The 14,953-nt window shown below is 36.4% G+C and overlaps 1 protein-coding gene across 4 annotated transcripts in view; it reads left to right on the top strand.

Annotated features, from left to right (window-relative positions):
- BBS4 (Bardet-Biedl syndrome 4) overlaps positions 1–14,953 on the top strand; it is a 136,553-nt gene that overhangs the window by 21,377 nt on the left and 100,223 nt on the right. The window lies entirely within an intron of this gene.

The following is a 14,953-nucleotide window of genomic DNA, read 5'->3' as shown; positions in this document are numbered from 1 at the left end:
GAGTATAGATTGATTTTTTTTTTTTTTTACATAGGGATATCCAACTCTTTCAGCACCATTTATCGAAAGACCTTTTCTTCATTGATCTTGCTTTATAACTTTGTTGAAAATCAGTTGACCTTATCATTGTGGATTTATTTCTGCAATCTCTGTTATCTTCTATTTATCTGTATTTTTATGTATTTGCCAATAGCAGGGTGAGTATTATAGTTTTAAGGAAGTATTCAGATCAGGTATTGTTAGCCCTCCAACTTTATTCTTTTAAAAATTGTTTTAGCTGCTCTTGTTTCTTTGCCTTTAATATAAATTTTTTTTGTACTTTTTAAATTATGTATTGGTTTCAGGTGTACAACTTAGTGGTTACACAGTCATATACAGTCAAACCTTGGTTCTCAAGCTTCTCTCATCTCGAACAACTCGGTTCTTGACCAAGTTGTTCACAGAAAAACTGTCTCAATTGTTGAAAAACTTGGTTCTTGACCCAACAACTCTTTCATGCTGATACATGTATGATTAGTCATGTGTCTCTCAGGTGACAAACAAAGAAAGAATGAGCCAGTATGAGTCAATTTACTGATAAACCTTGAGTTGTTCAGGAAATTGTGCTGTGAATATTTTTGTGTTTTTTTGCTTTCGTTGCTGCTTATTATTATTAAATATGTAGAGTAAGGCACCGTGGGTCCTAAGAAGGTGATAGCAGCAAAGTGAAAAGGAACGTTGCGACAACAACAGTAGAGTTTACTGTACTATATATAAGAAAGCTTAAAACAGGGAATCATTTGGGTGTCTGGAACAGATTACTTCAATTTATATTATTTCTAATGGGAAAAAATGATTCCATTTTCAAACAAATCACTTCTCGAACAGCCTTTTGGAATGAAATTAAGTTCAAGAACCAAGTTCCACTGTACTTTACATAGTGTTCCTTTTGATATTTCCAGTACCCCAACTGGCACCATGCATAATTCTCAAAATATTCTTGACTTTATTTCCTATGGTTTACTAACTACCCTGTGACTATTTTGTAGCTACCAGTTTGTGCTTCTTAGTCCCTTTACCTATTTCACCCAGTGTGCTAAATCCCTCTTCCCCTCTGGCAACCACCAGTTTTCTCTGTGTATCTATGGGTCCTTTTCAATTTTATTTGTTTATTTCGTTCTTTAGATTACACATATAAGTGAAATCATGTAGTATTTGTCTTTCAATGACTGACTTATTTTAGTGAGCATAATACCTTCTAGGTCCATCCATGCTGTTGTAAATGGTAAGATTTCATTATTTTATGGCCAAGTAATATTCCATTGCACATATGTACCACAGGTTTTTTATCCACTTGTCTATTGAAGGGCACTTGTGTTGCTTCCATAGCTTGGCTGTTGTAAATAACACTGCAGTGAACACAGGGGTGCATATTTTCTTTTGAAGTAGTGTTTTGGACGTCTTTGGATAAATCCTCAGAAGTGGAAGTACTGGGTCATAAGGCAGGTGCATTATTTTTTAATTTTTTAATTTTTTTATCCTTACCTGAGGATATTTTTTCCATTGCTTTTCAGAGAGAGTGGAAGGGAGAGAGAGAGAGAAAAAGAAAGAGAGAAACATCGATGTGAGACAGACACACCAATTGGTTGCCTCCCTCACTTGCCCAGACCTGGGCCAGGGATTGTGCCTGCAACAGAGGTACGTGCCCTTGGTTGGAATTGAACCCTTCAGTTTGAAGGCCGACGCTCTAGCCACTGAGCCAAACCGGTAGGGTAAGGCAGGTCCTACCGGTTTAGAGAGAGGGGAAGGGAGAGAGGAAGAAAGGAAGAGGGAGAGAGACATCGATCGGTTGCCTCCTGCACACACCCCAACAAGGATGGAGCCTGCAACCTGGGCATGCACCCAGACCAGGAATTGAACTAGTGACCTTTCAGTGCGCTGGATGACATCCAACCAACCCAGCCACACCAGCCAGGACTAGGCAGGTTCATTTTTAATCTTTTTAGGAAACTCTGTACTGTTTTACATAGTGTCTGCACCAATCTGCATTCTCACCAGCAGTGCACTAGGATTCCCTTTTCTCCACATCCTCACCAATGCTTGTCATTTGTGGATTTAATGATGGCAGCTATTCTGACAGGTGTGAGGTGATATCTCATTGTGGTTTTAATTTGCATTTTTCTGACAGTTATGTTGGGCATCTTTTCATATGTCTGTTGGCCTTCTGTATGTCCTCTTTGGAGAAGTGTCTATTCAAATCCTGTGCCCATTTTTTAATTGATTTTTTTTTTTTTGGTGTTTAGTAGTATGAGTTCTTTATAAATTTTGGATATTAACCCCTTATCAATTGTATCATTGGTGAATATATTCTCCCATTTAGTAGGGTGTCTTTTTGTTATTTGATGGTTTCCTTTGCTGTGCAAAAACTTTTTAGTTTGATGTAATCCCATTTTTTATTTTGTTTTTCTTGCCCAAGGAGACATATTAGAAAAAATATTGCTATGAGAAATATCTGATGTTTTACTGCTTAGTTTTCCTGCGGGAGTTTTATGGTTTCAAGTCTTACATTTAAGTCTTTAATCCATTTTGAGTTTATTTTCATATAAAGTGTAAGGTGGTGGTCTAGTTTTTTTTTGTTTTGTTTTGTTTTTACATGTATCTCTCCAGTTTTCCCAGCACCATTTATTGAAATAGACTGTCTTTACCACATTGTATGTTTTTATCTTCTTTGTGAAATATTAATTGACCATATTCATGTGGGTTTATTTCTGGGCTCTCTCTACTCTGTTCCACTGATCTATATGTTTGTTTTTATGCCAGTACCATGCTGTTTTGATTACTATGGCCTTGTAGTATGGTTTGATAATAGATAGCATAATACCTCCAACTTTATTCTTCTTTTTCAAGATTGGTGAGGCTATTCTGTCTTTGTGTTTCTATATACATTTTTGGATTGCTGTTCTATATTTGTGAAATACGCCATTGGTATTTTGATAGGAATTGTGTTGAATCTATAGACTGCTTTGGGTAGTATGGACATTTTAATAATGTCAATTCTCTTTATCCATGAACACAGTATATGCTTGCATTTATTTGTATTTTCTTTGATTTCTTTCTTCAGTGTCTTATAGGTTCCCGAGTATAGGTCTTTGGCCTACTTGGTTTATTTTTTTTTAGGTATTTTTTTCCTGGTGCAATTGTAAATGGTATTGTTTTCTTGTTTCCCTTTCTGATATTTGATTATTGGCATATAAAAATGCAACTGAGCCCTGGCCGGTGTGGCTCAGTTGGTTGGAACGTTGTCCCATGCACCAAAGGATAGAGGGTTGGATTCCCAGTCAGGGCACTGCATACCTAGATTGCAGGTTCGATCCCTGGTCAGGGCATGTACGGGAGGCAACCAGTCAATGTTTCTCTCTCACATCAATGTTTCTCTCTCTCTACCTGTCTCTCAAAAATCAATATAAAGATATCTTCAAGTGAGGATTAAAAACAATAAATAAATAAATAAAATAAAAGTGCAACTGATTTCTGAATGTTAATTTTTTATCTTGCTACTTAACTGAATTTCATTTTTCAGTTCTAGTAGTTTTTGGTGGATTCCTTAGGTTTCTCTATATGCAGTGTCTCATGTCATCTGCCTTTCCAATTTGGATGCCTTTTATTTCTTCCTATTGTCTGATGGCTGTGGCTAGGACTTCCAGTAGTGTGTTAAATAAGGGTGGTGAAAGCAAACATCCCTGTCTTCTTCTTGATCTTAAGAGAAATGCTTTTTGTTTTTTCGCGTTGAGTAAAATGTTAGCTGTGGGTTCATCATATATGGCCTTTATTTTGTTGAGGTATGTCCCCTCTGTTCCCACTTTGCTTAGAGTTTTTATCATAAATGGGTGCTGGATTTTATCAAATGCCTTTTCTGCATCTATTGATATGATCATGTGGTTTTTCTCCTTATTTTTGTTTATGTGGTGTATCACTGTTAATTGATTCACTAATATTGTAGTAACCTTGCATCGCAGGAATAAATCCCACTTGATCTTTGTGTATGATTTTTTTAATGTATTGCTGGAGCTGATTTGCTAATATTATGTTGAAGATTTTTGCATTTATGTTCATCAGGGATATTGGCCTATAATTTTCTTTCTTTGTGGTGTCTTTATCTGGTTTGGGAATTAGGATAATGCTGGCCTTGTAAAATGAGCTTGGGAGTCTTCACTCCTCATGAATTTTTTGGAATAGTTTGAGACGGATGGGTGTTAGTTCTTCTTTGAATGTTTAATAAACTTCACCTTTGAAGTCCAGGACTTTTGTTTGCTGGGAGTTTTTTTATTACTGACTTGATGTCATTAATTGTAATTGGTCTGCTCAGATTTTCTTATTCTTCCTGATTCAGATTTGGAAGATTGAATGTTTGTGGGCATTTATCCATTTAGTCCAGGTTGTCCCATTTGTTAGCATATAGTTTTTTGTAATATTTTCTTAAAAGCCTTTGTATTTCTCTGATGTCTGTTGTTACTTCTCCTCTTTGATTTCTGGTTTTACTTGAGTCCTCTTTTTTTTTTCTTTATGAGTCTGGTTAGAGGTTTGTTAATCTTGTTTAGCTTTTTAAAGAACCAGCTCTTGGTTCCATTGATCTTTTGTATTGTTTTGTAAGATTAGATTATTTGATATTTTTCTTACTTCTTGAGGTAATTCTGTTATAAAGAATAAAATGGTAATAAATACAGTAAATCCTCAATTTTGCAGACCTTGATTTAACAGACTTCAGGTTTAACGGACAAAATTTTTGACTTGTATGTCATATGTGAAAATTAACATCCTGTTAATTTTAAAATGCTTTATTCAAGATTGGCTTATAATTAAATTAACAAGTTTTTTTGTTTGTTTGTTATTAATTCACGGTTATTTTTAACAAATTTTAGCGAATAGGCCATATGTTGGAAAAAACACTATAGTAATTTGGCCAACATAAATATTATATATCTGCAACTATAGTCTACATATTTAAATCCAAGAGTCACTGCTGGTAAACAGTATTCTGTGAAAGACTAGCTTGTGATTCCACCTCATTTGGAGCAGTAATTGGCTCTGTTGTTGCTGGTGTGACTTTCTGCAGCAGTTTTGATGCCTGCACTAAGCCACACCTCAGCTGTCTGGATTTATTTGTACTCAGTGACTGGTGAATGCATGCATTTACTAGACCTATTCAGTATAAATTTGAAATTACAGTAATACGTATAGAAAACTTTTCTGTGAAATTGAACTTTTCATACATGATTAACTTTTCATACATAATTAAGTGTTTTTATGATTTTAGAAAGAGAGGAAAGGAGAGAGAGATGGAAACATCGATGAGACAGAAACATCAACATCATCAATCTGTTGCCTCCTGCATGCAGCCTATAATCCGGGCATGTGCCCTGACCAGGAACTGAACTGGTGACCTTGGTGCATGGGTCGATGCTCAGCCACTGAGCCACAACTGGCTGGGCCATACATACTTTTTTAATTTCACAAAGGTGTCTACGTAAGTAAAAACAGGTAAACTAATTTGTCAATTTTTTAACATACGCATTTGGAAAACCTACTTCATTATATAATGGACCTCTGGCTTTAATGGACACATCCTCACATAAATTAGTCTGTTATATGGAGGTTTTACTGTAAGTACCTACCAATAATCACCTTAAATATAAAAGGATTAAATGCTCCAATCAAAAGACATAGGGTAGCTGAATGGATTAGAAAAGGAGACCCATGAATATGCTACAGATGGAAAGATGGAAAGATACAGAGACTGAAAGTAAAGGGATGGAAAAGGATATACCATACAAGTGGAAGTGAAAGAAAGCTGGGCTTGCAGTACTTATATCATACAAAATGGACTTTAAAACAAAAACTATAATAAGAGATAAAGAAGGACACTACATAATGATAAAGGAATCAATCCAATAAGAGGATATAACCCTTGTAAACATTTATGCACCCAACATAGGTACACCTAAATATATAAAGCAAATCTTGATGGACATAAAGGGAGAGATCATCAGTAATACAGTCATAGTAGGGGATTTTAACACACCATTGACATCAGTGGATAGATTTTTAGACAGAAAATCAATAAGGAAACAGCAGGCTTAAATGGCACACTAGATCTGATGAACTTAATTGGTATCTTCAGAGCATTTCATTCCAAAGCAGCAGAATATACATTTTTTTCCAAGTGCACATGGAGCATTTTCTAGGCTAGACCACCTGCTAGGACACAGAACAATTCTCAGTAAATTCAAGAAGATTGAAATTATATCAAGCATCTTCTCCAACCACAACGGTATGAAACTAGAAATCAATTTCAAGAGAAAAACTGAAAAACACACAAAGGCATGGAGGCTAAATAAAACATGTTACTAAAACAATGAATGAGTCAACAGTGAGATCAAGGAAGAAATCAGGTTACCCTGAGACAAAAGAAAATGAACACTTAACCTGAAACCTATGGGACACAGTGAAAGCAGTCTTAAGAGGGAAATTCATAGCAATACAGGCCTATCTCATATAAGTTTCAGAATAAGCTTTTTGATTTCTATAATATGTCCTCTGAAAATCTGATAATAATTGAATTGAAGCTGTAGATCAATCTGGGGAGAATTGACATCCTAATGATATTAAGTTTTTAAATTCATGAACATGATATATATCTCCATTATTTAGGTGGTGGTATTTTTTTAAATCCTCACCTGAGGATATGTTTTGTTTTTTTAATTGACTTTTAGAGAGGAAGGGGGTGGGTGACAGAGAGAGAGGGAGAGAGAGGAAGGAAGGAAGGAAGGAAGGAAGGAAGGAAGGAAGGAAGGAAGGAAGGGAGGGAGGGAGGGAGGGAGGGAGGGAGGGAGGAAGGAAGGAAGGAGAGGGAGGGGGGAGGGGAGGAAAGGAGAACGGAAGAGGAGGGGAGGGGGAGGAGAAGAAAGAAAGAAAGAAAAAGAAAGAAAGAGAGAGAGAGAGAGAGAGAGAGAGAGAGAAAGAAAGAAAGAAAGAAAGAAAGAAAGAAAGAAAGAAAGAAAGAAAGAAAGAAAGAAAGAAAGAAAGAAAGAAAGAAAGAAAGAAAGAAAGAAAGAAAGAAAGAAAGAAAGATGTGAGAGAGAAACATCAATTGGTTGCCTCCCATATGTGCCCCCACTGGGATCAAATTTGCAACCTTTTGGTATACAGGACGACACTCCACCTGGTCAGGGCTGTTTGATTTTGACATAGGGTAATGCTGACTGCTTTATAAATTATTTGAGAAATAGCCTCTTCTCTTTAATTTCCTGAAAGAGTTTGTAGAAAATTGACTAATCTCATCCTTAAATATTTATTGGAATGGTCCCATAAAGCGATTTGGGCCTGGAGTTTTCTTTGTAGAAATGTTTTTAACTACAAATTCAGTTTCTTTAATAGTGATAAGCCTAAATATCCTTTAATAGTGATAAGCCTAAATATCCTTTCTTGTTGATTGGGCTTTGGTAGTTTACGTCTTTCAAGGAATTTTTCCATTTCATCTAAATAGACTCAAGCACATTTGTCAACTTAATATTTGATAAAGTATGTAGCTTTTTAAATTACTAGAGTAAAGGTGTACTTTTTAATAAATAGTGCTGGGACAGCTGGATAGATATAAAGAAAAGTTAGATTTATACTTCACACCATATATAAGAATAAACTCTAAATGGGACAGAGATCTAAATGTAAAATACATAGCCATGCAAGTATGGAAAGAAAACATTGCCAGAGGCAGTAAAAGATTGATAAATATAAGTTCATAATTTTTTTTTTTTTGGCATGGTAAAAGGCACAATAAGAAAGACAAAAGAGGAGTAACGTGCTGGCTAAACATCTTTGAAACACATCACAGAAAAATGGCTAGTATCCCTGGTATATAAAGAACTCTTAAAATTTGGGGGGTGGGGGAAAGAAGATCAACATTCAATAGAAAATGGATAAAACACAATCACAATTTACACACACACACACACACACTATAAAGATGACTTTTGGTGAACGTTTAATGAGAAAACAGAATATTCTCATAAATCTCTAAGTATCTCTCCATAATATATACTTTTTATTAAGTAGTAACCTTACAGTGGAAAACCTACCAAATGCCACATTGACCAAGTTATAAAAGTTAAACACAATAATGGACAAAATCAGTATCCTTTGCCTTCTAAATCACTACTGTGATATTTCTGCCAAGGATAATACCTTCAATCTTAATCATAAGGAAATATTAGACACACCCAGATTGAGGGCTATTCTACAAAATAACCAGCCTGAATAAAAAAAAAAGTCAAGGTCATTAAAAACAGAGATTAAAGAAGACTAAAGAAACAGCATGGCAAAATGCTGCACCTGGTCCTAGATTTGATTATAGAGCAAAAACCATGTTTTAAAATGTTTTTATTTTATTATTTTTGTTAATCCTCACCCAAGGATATTTTTTCCATTGATTTTTAGAGAGAGGGAGGGAGGGGGAGGGAGGGAGACACAGAGAGAAACATTGATGTGAGTGAGACACATGGATTGGTTGCCTCCCACACTTGCCCTGACTGGGACAGGGATGGAACCTGCAACCCAGCTATGTGCCCTTGACTGGGAATCGGACCCAAGGACCTTCTGATGCCCTAATCACTGAGCCACACCTGCCAGGGCTTAAAATGTTTTTAAATTAAAGACTCTTGCTACAAAGGAAATTATTAGAACATTTGTTAAAATTTGAATAAGGTAAATATTAGTTTTGTATCAATGTTAATTCTGATAATGTTAGGTTATGTAAGAAAATATTTTTGTTTTTTAGGAAATAAAGTTTTTTTTGGCATAAAGAGGAATCATGTCTAAAACTTCCTGAAATATTATTTCAGAAAAAATCTATATATAGAGAATGATAAAGAAAATGGGGTAAAGTCTTCATATTTGTGGACTGTGGTTGAAGGTTTTGTAAGAATTCTTTGCATTTTTTTTTTCAACTTTTCGCTAAACCTGAGATTATTTAATATAAAATGTTTTTTAAAAAGTACTTCTCATGGGAGAGAGCCTTTCCAATCAAATCCACAAGCATATAGCAGGTCGTTTATTTTCATTCACATATAGATATGCCTGCCTCATTTTTTCTTTTAAAAATTTATTGATTGATTGACTTTAGAGAGAGAGGAAGGTCGATGGGGGGGAGGGGAAGAGACAGACAGACACCAATTTGTTGTTCCACTTATTTATGAATTCATTGGTTGATTCTTGTATGTGCCCTGACCAGGGATCGAACCTGCAACCTTGGCATGTAGGGAAGATTCTCTAACCAACTAAGTTACCTGGCTAGGGCTCCTTTTTCCTTTTTAACCGTATAATTCACCCATTTAAAGTATACAATGCAGTGATTTTAGTTTTATCACATTATTTCCTTTAATTGTAGTAAAATATATACAATGTACAATTTGCTATTTTAACATTTTCAGGTGTGCAACCCAGTGGCATTAATTACATTCACAATGTTGTGCAACCCTCACCATTATTTCCAACACTCTTTCATAAGTCACCTCAAACAGAAACTCTACTCGTCATGCAAAAACTCTCCATTTCCCCTTCCTCTCCAATCCCTGATAAACCTCTCTTGTACTTTCTGTCTCTATTAATTTGCCTACTATAGATATTTCATATAAGCAGACTCATACAATATTTGTCCTTTTGTGTCTGGCTTATTACACTTAGCAAAATAACCAATCCTCATGGTTCATCCATGTTCTAACATGGGTGAGAACTTCATTCCTTTTTTAAAAATATATTTTTATGGATTTTAGAGAGAGAAGAAAGGAGAGGGAAAGAGACACATCATGAGAGAGAAACATTGATCTGTTGCCTCTTGCACACCCCCTACTGGGGATCCAGCCTGCAACCCCGGAATGTGCCTTGATGGGGAATCAAACCGCGATCTCCTGGATCATAGGTCAGTGCTCAACGGCTGAGCCATGCTGGCCAGGCTTGAGCATCTTTTTTTTTTTTTTTTAAATTTATCTTTATTGTTGGAAGTATTACAGATGCCCTCTCTTTTTCCCCATTGATCCCCTCCACTCCACATCTACCCCACCCCCAGGTCTTCCCCATACCAATGTCTGTGTCCATGGGTTATGCTATAAGCATGTAAGTTCTTTGATCTCTTCCCACCCACTCCCCCACCCCCACTGTCCCTCTGAGGTCCCTCAGCCTTTTCATGCTTCTGGATCTATTTTGTTTGTTATATTCCACATATGAGTGAGATCATGTGGTACTTGTCTTTCTCTGACTGGCTTATTTCACTTAGCATAATTCTCTTCAGGTCCCTCCATGCTGTCTCAAAGGGTAAAAGATCCTTCTTTTTTACAGCTGCATAGTATTCCATGGTGTAAATGTACCACAGCTTTTTTATCCACTCATCTACTGATGGGCACTTGGGTTGTTTCCAGATCTTAGCTATTGTAAACTGTGCTGCCATGAACATCGGGCTACATATATTCTTCCTGATTAACGTTTTAGGATTCTTAGGGTACATTCCTAGGAGTGGAATCACTGGGTCGAACGGCAGCTCCATTTCTAATTTCTTGAGGACCCTCCATACTGTTTTCCATAGTGGTTGCACCAGTCTGCATTCCCACCAGCAGTATACTAGGGTTCCCCTTTCTCCACACCCTCGCCAGCACATGTCGTTTGTTGATTTGTTGATGGCAGCCATTCTGACAGATGTGAAGTGATACCTCATTGTGGTTTTAATTTGCATCTCTCTGATGATTAGCAACGTTGAGCATTTTCTCATGTGTCTTTTGGCTATCCATATGTCCTCTTTGGAGAAGTGTCTATTTAAGTCCTTTGCCCATTTCTTAATTGAGTTGTTTGTCTTCCTCTTGCTGAGTACTATGAGTTCTTTGTACACTTTGGAAACTAGCCCCTTATCAGATACATCCTTGGCAAATATGTTTTCCCAGACCATGGGATTCGTTTGTATTTTGAGGCTGTTTTCTTTTGTTGTGCAGAAGCTTTTTAGTTTGACGTAGTCCCATATGTTTATTTTTTCTTTTATTTCTCCTGCCCTAGGAGATGTTATCAGTGAAAAGTCCACTACATGGGATGTCTGTGACTTTACTGCCTATGTTTTCTTCCAGCATTTTTATGTTTTCGTGACTTACATTTAAGTCTTTTATCCATTTTGAGTTTATTTTTGTGTAGGGTGAAAGTTGTTGGTCGAGTTTTATTCTTTTGCATGTATCTGTCCAATTTTCCCAGCACCACTTATTGAAGAGACTGTCTTTACTCCATTGGATACTCTTGCCTCCTTTGTCAAATATTAACTGACCATAATGTGTGGGTCTATTTCTGGGGTCTCTGTTCTGTTCCATTGATCTATATGCCTGTTGTTGTACCAATACCAGGCCGTTTTGATTACAGTGGCTTTGTAATATAGTTTGAAGTTTGGTAAAGTGATCCGTCCCACTCTTTTCTTTTTTCTCAAGATGGCTGCAGCTATTCAGGGTCTTTTTTGGTTCCATATAAATTTTCGAAATATTTGTTCTATGTCTGTGAAATATGCTGTTGGTATTTTAATAGGAATTGCATTAAATTTATAAATTGCTTTGGGTAGTATGGACATTTTAATGATATTAATTCTTCCAATCCATGACCATGGTATATTCTTCCACTTGTTTAAATCTTCCTCTATTTCTTTTTTCAGTGTCACGCAGTTTTCCTTGTACAGGTCTTTTACATCCTTGGATAAGTTTATTCCTAGGTATCTTACTTTTTAGTTGTAATGGTAAATGGTACTGCTTTTTTAGTTTCTCTCTCTGAAAGTTCATTGTTGGTGTAAAGAATGCCATTGATTTCCGGGTGTTGATTTTGTATCCAGCTACCTTTCCAAATTCGTTTATCAAGCCTAGTAGTACTTTGATGGAGTCTTTAGGGTTTTCTATGTACAATATCATGTCATCTGCAAATAATGACAGTTTTACTTCTTCCTTTACAATTTGGATACCTTTTATGTTTTCTTCCTGTCTGATGACTGTGGCAAACACTTCCAGTACTATGTTGAATAAGGGTGGTGAAAGTGGACATCCCTGTCTTGTTCCAGTTTTTAATGGAAATGGTTTTAGTTTTTGCCATTGAGTATGATGGTGGCTGTAGGTCTGTCATATGTGGCCTTTATTCTGTTGAGGTATGATCCCTCTATTCCTACTTTGCTGAGAGTTTTTATCAGAAATGGGTGCTGGATTTTGTCGAATGCTTTTTCTGCGTCTCTTGATATGATCATATGATTTTTGTCCTTCATTTTGTTTATGTGATGTATCATATTTATTGATTTGCGGATGTTGTACCAGCCTTGCATCCCTGGAATAAATCCCACTTGGTCATGATGTATGATCTTTTTAAAGTATTGCTGGATCCGGTTTGCTAGTATTTTAGTGAGGATTTTAGTATCTATGTTCATCAGGGATATTGGCCTGTAATTTTCTTTCTTTGTAGTGTCTTTATCTGGTTTTGGGATTAGGATGATGCTGGCTTCATAAAAAGAGTTTGGGTGTTTTCCCTCCTCTTGAATTTTCTGGAATAGTTTGAATAGAATAGGTGTTAATTCTTTGAATGTTTGGTAAAACTTGCCTGTAAATCCATCTGGTCCAGGACTTTTGTTTGCTGGGAGTTTTTGATTACTGCTTCGATTTCATTAGTTGTTATCGGCCTATTCAGGTTTTCTGCCTCTTCTTGATTCAGCTTTGGAAGGTTGTATGCTTCTAGGAATTTGTCCATTTCCCCCATGTTGTCTAGTTTTTTGGCAGATAGTTGCTCATAATATTTTCTTACAATTCTTTGTATTTCTGTTGGGTCAGTTGTTATATCGCCTCTTTCATCTCTGATTTTACTTATTTGGGTCCTCTCTCTTTGTTTCTTAGTGAGTCTGGCTAAAGGTGCATCAACCTTATTTACCTTTTCAAAGAACCAGCTGTTGGTTTCATTGATTTTTTTTGTATTTTTTTTTAGTTTCTGTGTTATTAATTTCTGCTCTGATCTTTATTATTTCCTTCCTTCTACTTCCTCGGTCCTTTTCTTGCTGTTCTCTTTCCAGTTCTCTTAGTTGTTGTGTTAGATGGTTCATTGGATCTTTTTCTTGTTTCTTGAGATAGGCCTGTAATGCTATGAATTTTCCTCTCAGGACTGCTTTCGCCATGTCCCATAGGTTTTGGGTTGTTGTCTGTTCATTTTGGTTACTTTCTATCAAGTGTTTGATTTCTTCCTTGATCTCCTTGGTAACCCATTCATTGTTTAATAACATGCTATTTAGCCTCCATGTGTTTGAATATTTTTGAGTTTTTTTATAGTGGTTGATTTCTAGTTTCTTGGCATTGTGATCCGAAAAGATGCTTGATACGATTTCAGTCTTCTTATATTTGTAGAGACTTGCCTTGTGCCCTAACATGTGGTCTATTTTTGAGAATGTTCCATGTGCACTTGAGAAGAATGTGTATTCTGCTGCTTTGGGGTGAAATGTTCTATAAATTTCAACTAAATCCATTAGGTTTAGTGATTCATTTAAGGTCTGCATTTCTCTGTTGATTTTTTGTCTTAATGCACTGTCCAATGCTGACAGTGGGGTGTTAAAGTCCCCCACTATGATTATGTTGCCGTCAATCTCCCCTTTAAAGTCCTCCAAGAAATTTTTTATATATTTAGTTGCACCTAAATATATAAATAGGGGTGCATAAATGTTTATAAGGGTTATTTCCTCCTGTTGGATTGATCCCATTAGTACTATGTAGTGACCATCTTTGTCTCTTGTTATGGTCTTTATTTTGAAGTCTGTTTTGTCTGAAATAAGAATTGCTACTCCAGCTTTCTCTTCCTTTCCATGTGCATGGACTATTTTATTCCATCCCTTCACTTTTAGCCTGTGTGAGTCTTTTGCTCTCAGGTGGGTCTCTTGTAGACAGCATATATTTGGGTCCTGTTTTCTTATCCATTCAGCTACCCTTTGTCTTTTGATGGGACCATTTATTCCGTTTACATTTAAGGTTACCACTGATATCAACTTATTTAATGCCATTTTTCCCCTTTGTGCTGATGTACCTTTCTTTCACTATTCCTTCTTTTTCTTAAAGCAGTCCTTTTAGCATTTCTTGCAATGCTGGTTTAGTGGTACTGAACTCCTTTAGCCTTTTTTTGTCTGGGAAGCTCTTTATTTCACCTTCAAATTTAAATGATAGCCTTGCTGGATAAAGCAATCTTGGTTGCATGTTCTTGGTTTTCATTACTTTGAGAAATTCATGCCACTCCCTTCTGGCCTGAAGAGCCTCTGTTGAGAAATCAGCTGTCAGCCTTATGGGGGTTCCCTTGCAGGTCACTGCTTGTCTCTCTCTTGCAGCCCTTAATATTCTCTCTTTGTCCTTGACATTTGCTATTTTAATTATGATGTGTCTTGGAGTGGGTCTCTTTGGGTCCCTCTTGTTTGGAACCCTCTGTGCTTCCTGAACGTGTGTGGCTTTCTCCTTCGCCAGCCTAGGGAAGTTTTCTATAATTATTTCCTCCACCAAGTTCTCTATCCCTTGCTCTCTTTCCTCCCCCTCTGGCACTCCTATAATGCGAATGTTGTTTCGCTTCATGTTGTTCCAAAGTTCCTTTAGACTTTCCTCATGCTTTTTAAGTGTTTTTTCTTTTTGCTGCTCTGATTGATTTTTTTCTACCTTGTCTGCTAAGTCACTTATTCTATCCTCTGCTTCATTGAGCATGCTTTTAATTCCTTCCAGTGTATTCTTGATATCAGATACAGCATTCTTTATCTCTGTCTGAGTTTTATTTATAGTCTGTATGTCTTTTTCATGTTTTCATTAAGTTCCTCGATCTTATTATCTAGAATCTTCTTAAGTTCCTTGAACATCTTCATCATCCATACTCTGAACTCCATATCTGATAACTTGCTTAACTCCATCTCATC

This window comes from Miniopterus natalensis, chromosome 1, assembly GCF_054644295.1.
Source record: "Miniopterus natalensis isolate mMinNat1 chromosome 1, mMinNat1.hap1, whole genome shotgun sequence".
Taxonomy (NCBI): domain Eukaryota; kingdom Metazoa; phylum Chordata; class Mammalia; order Chiroptera; family Miniopteridae; genus Miniopterus; species Miniopterus natalensis.
This window is presented reverse-complemented; position numbering and strand designations above follow the sequence as displayed.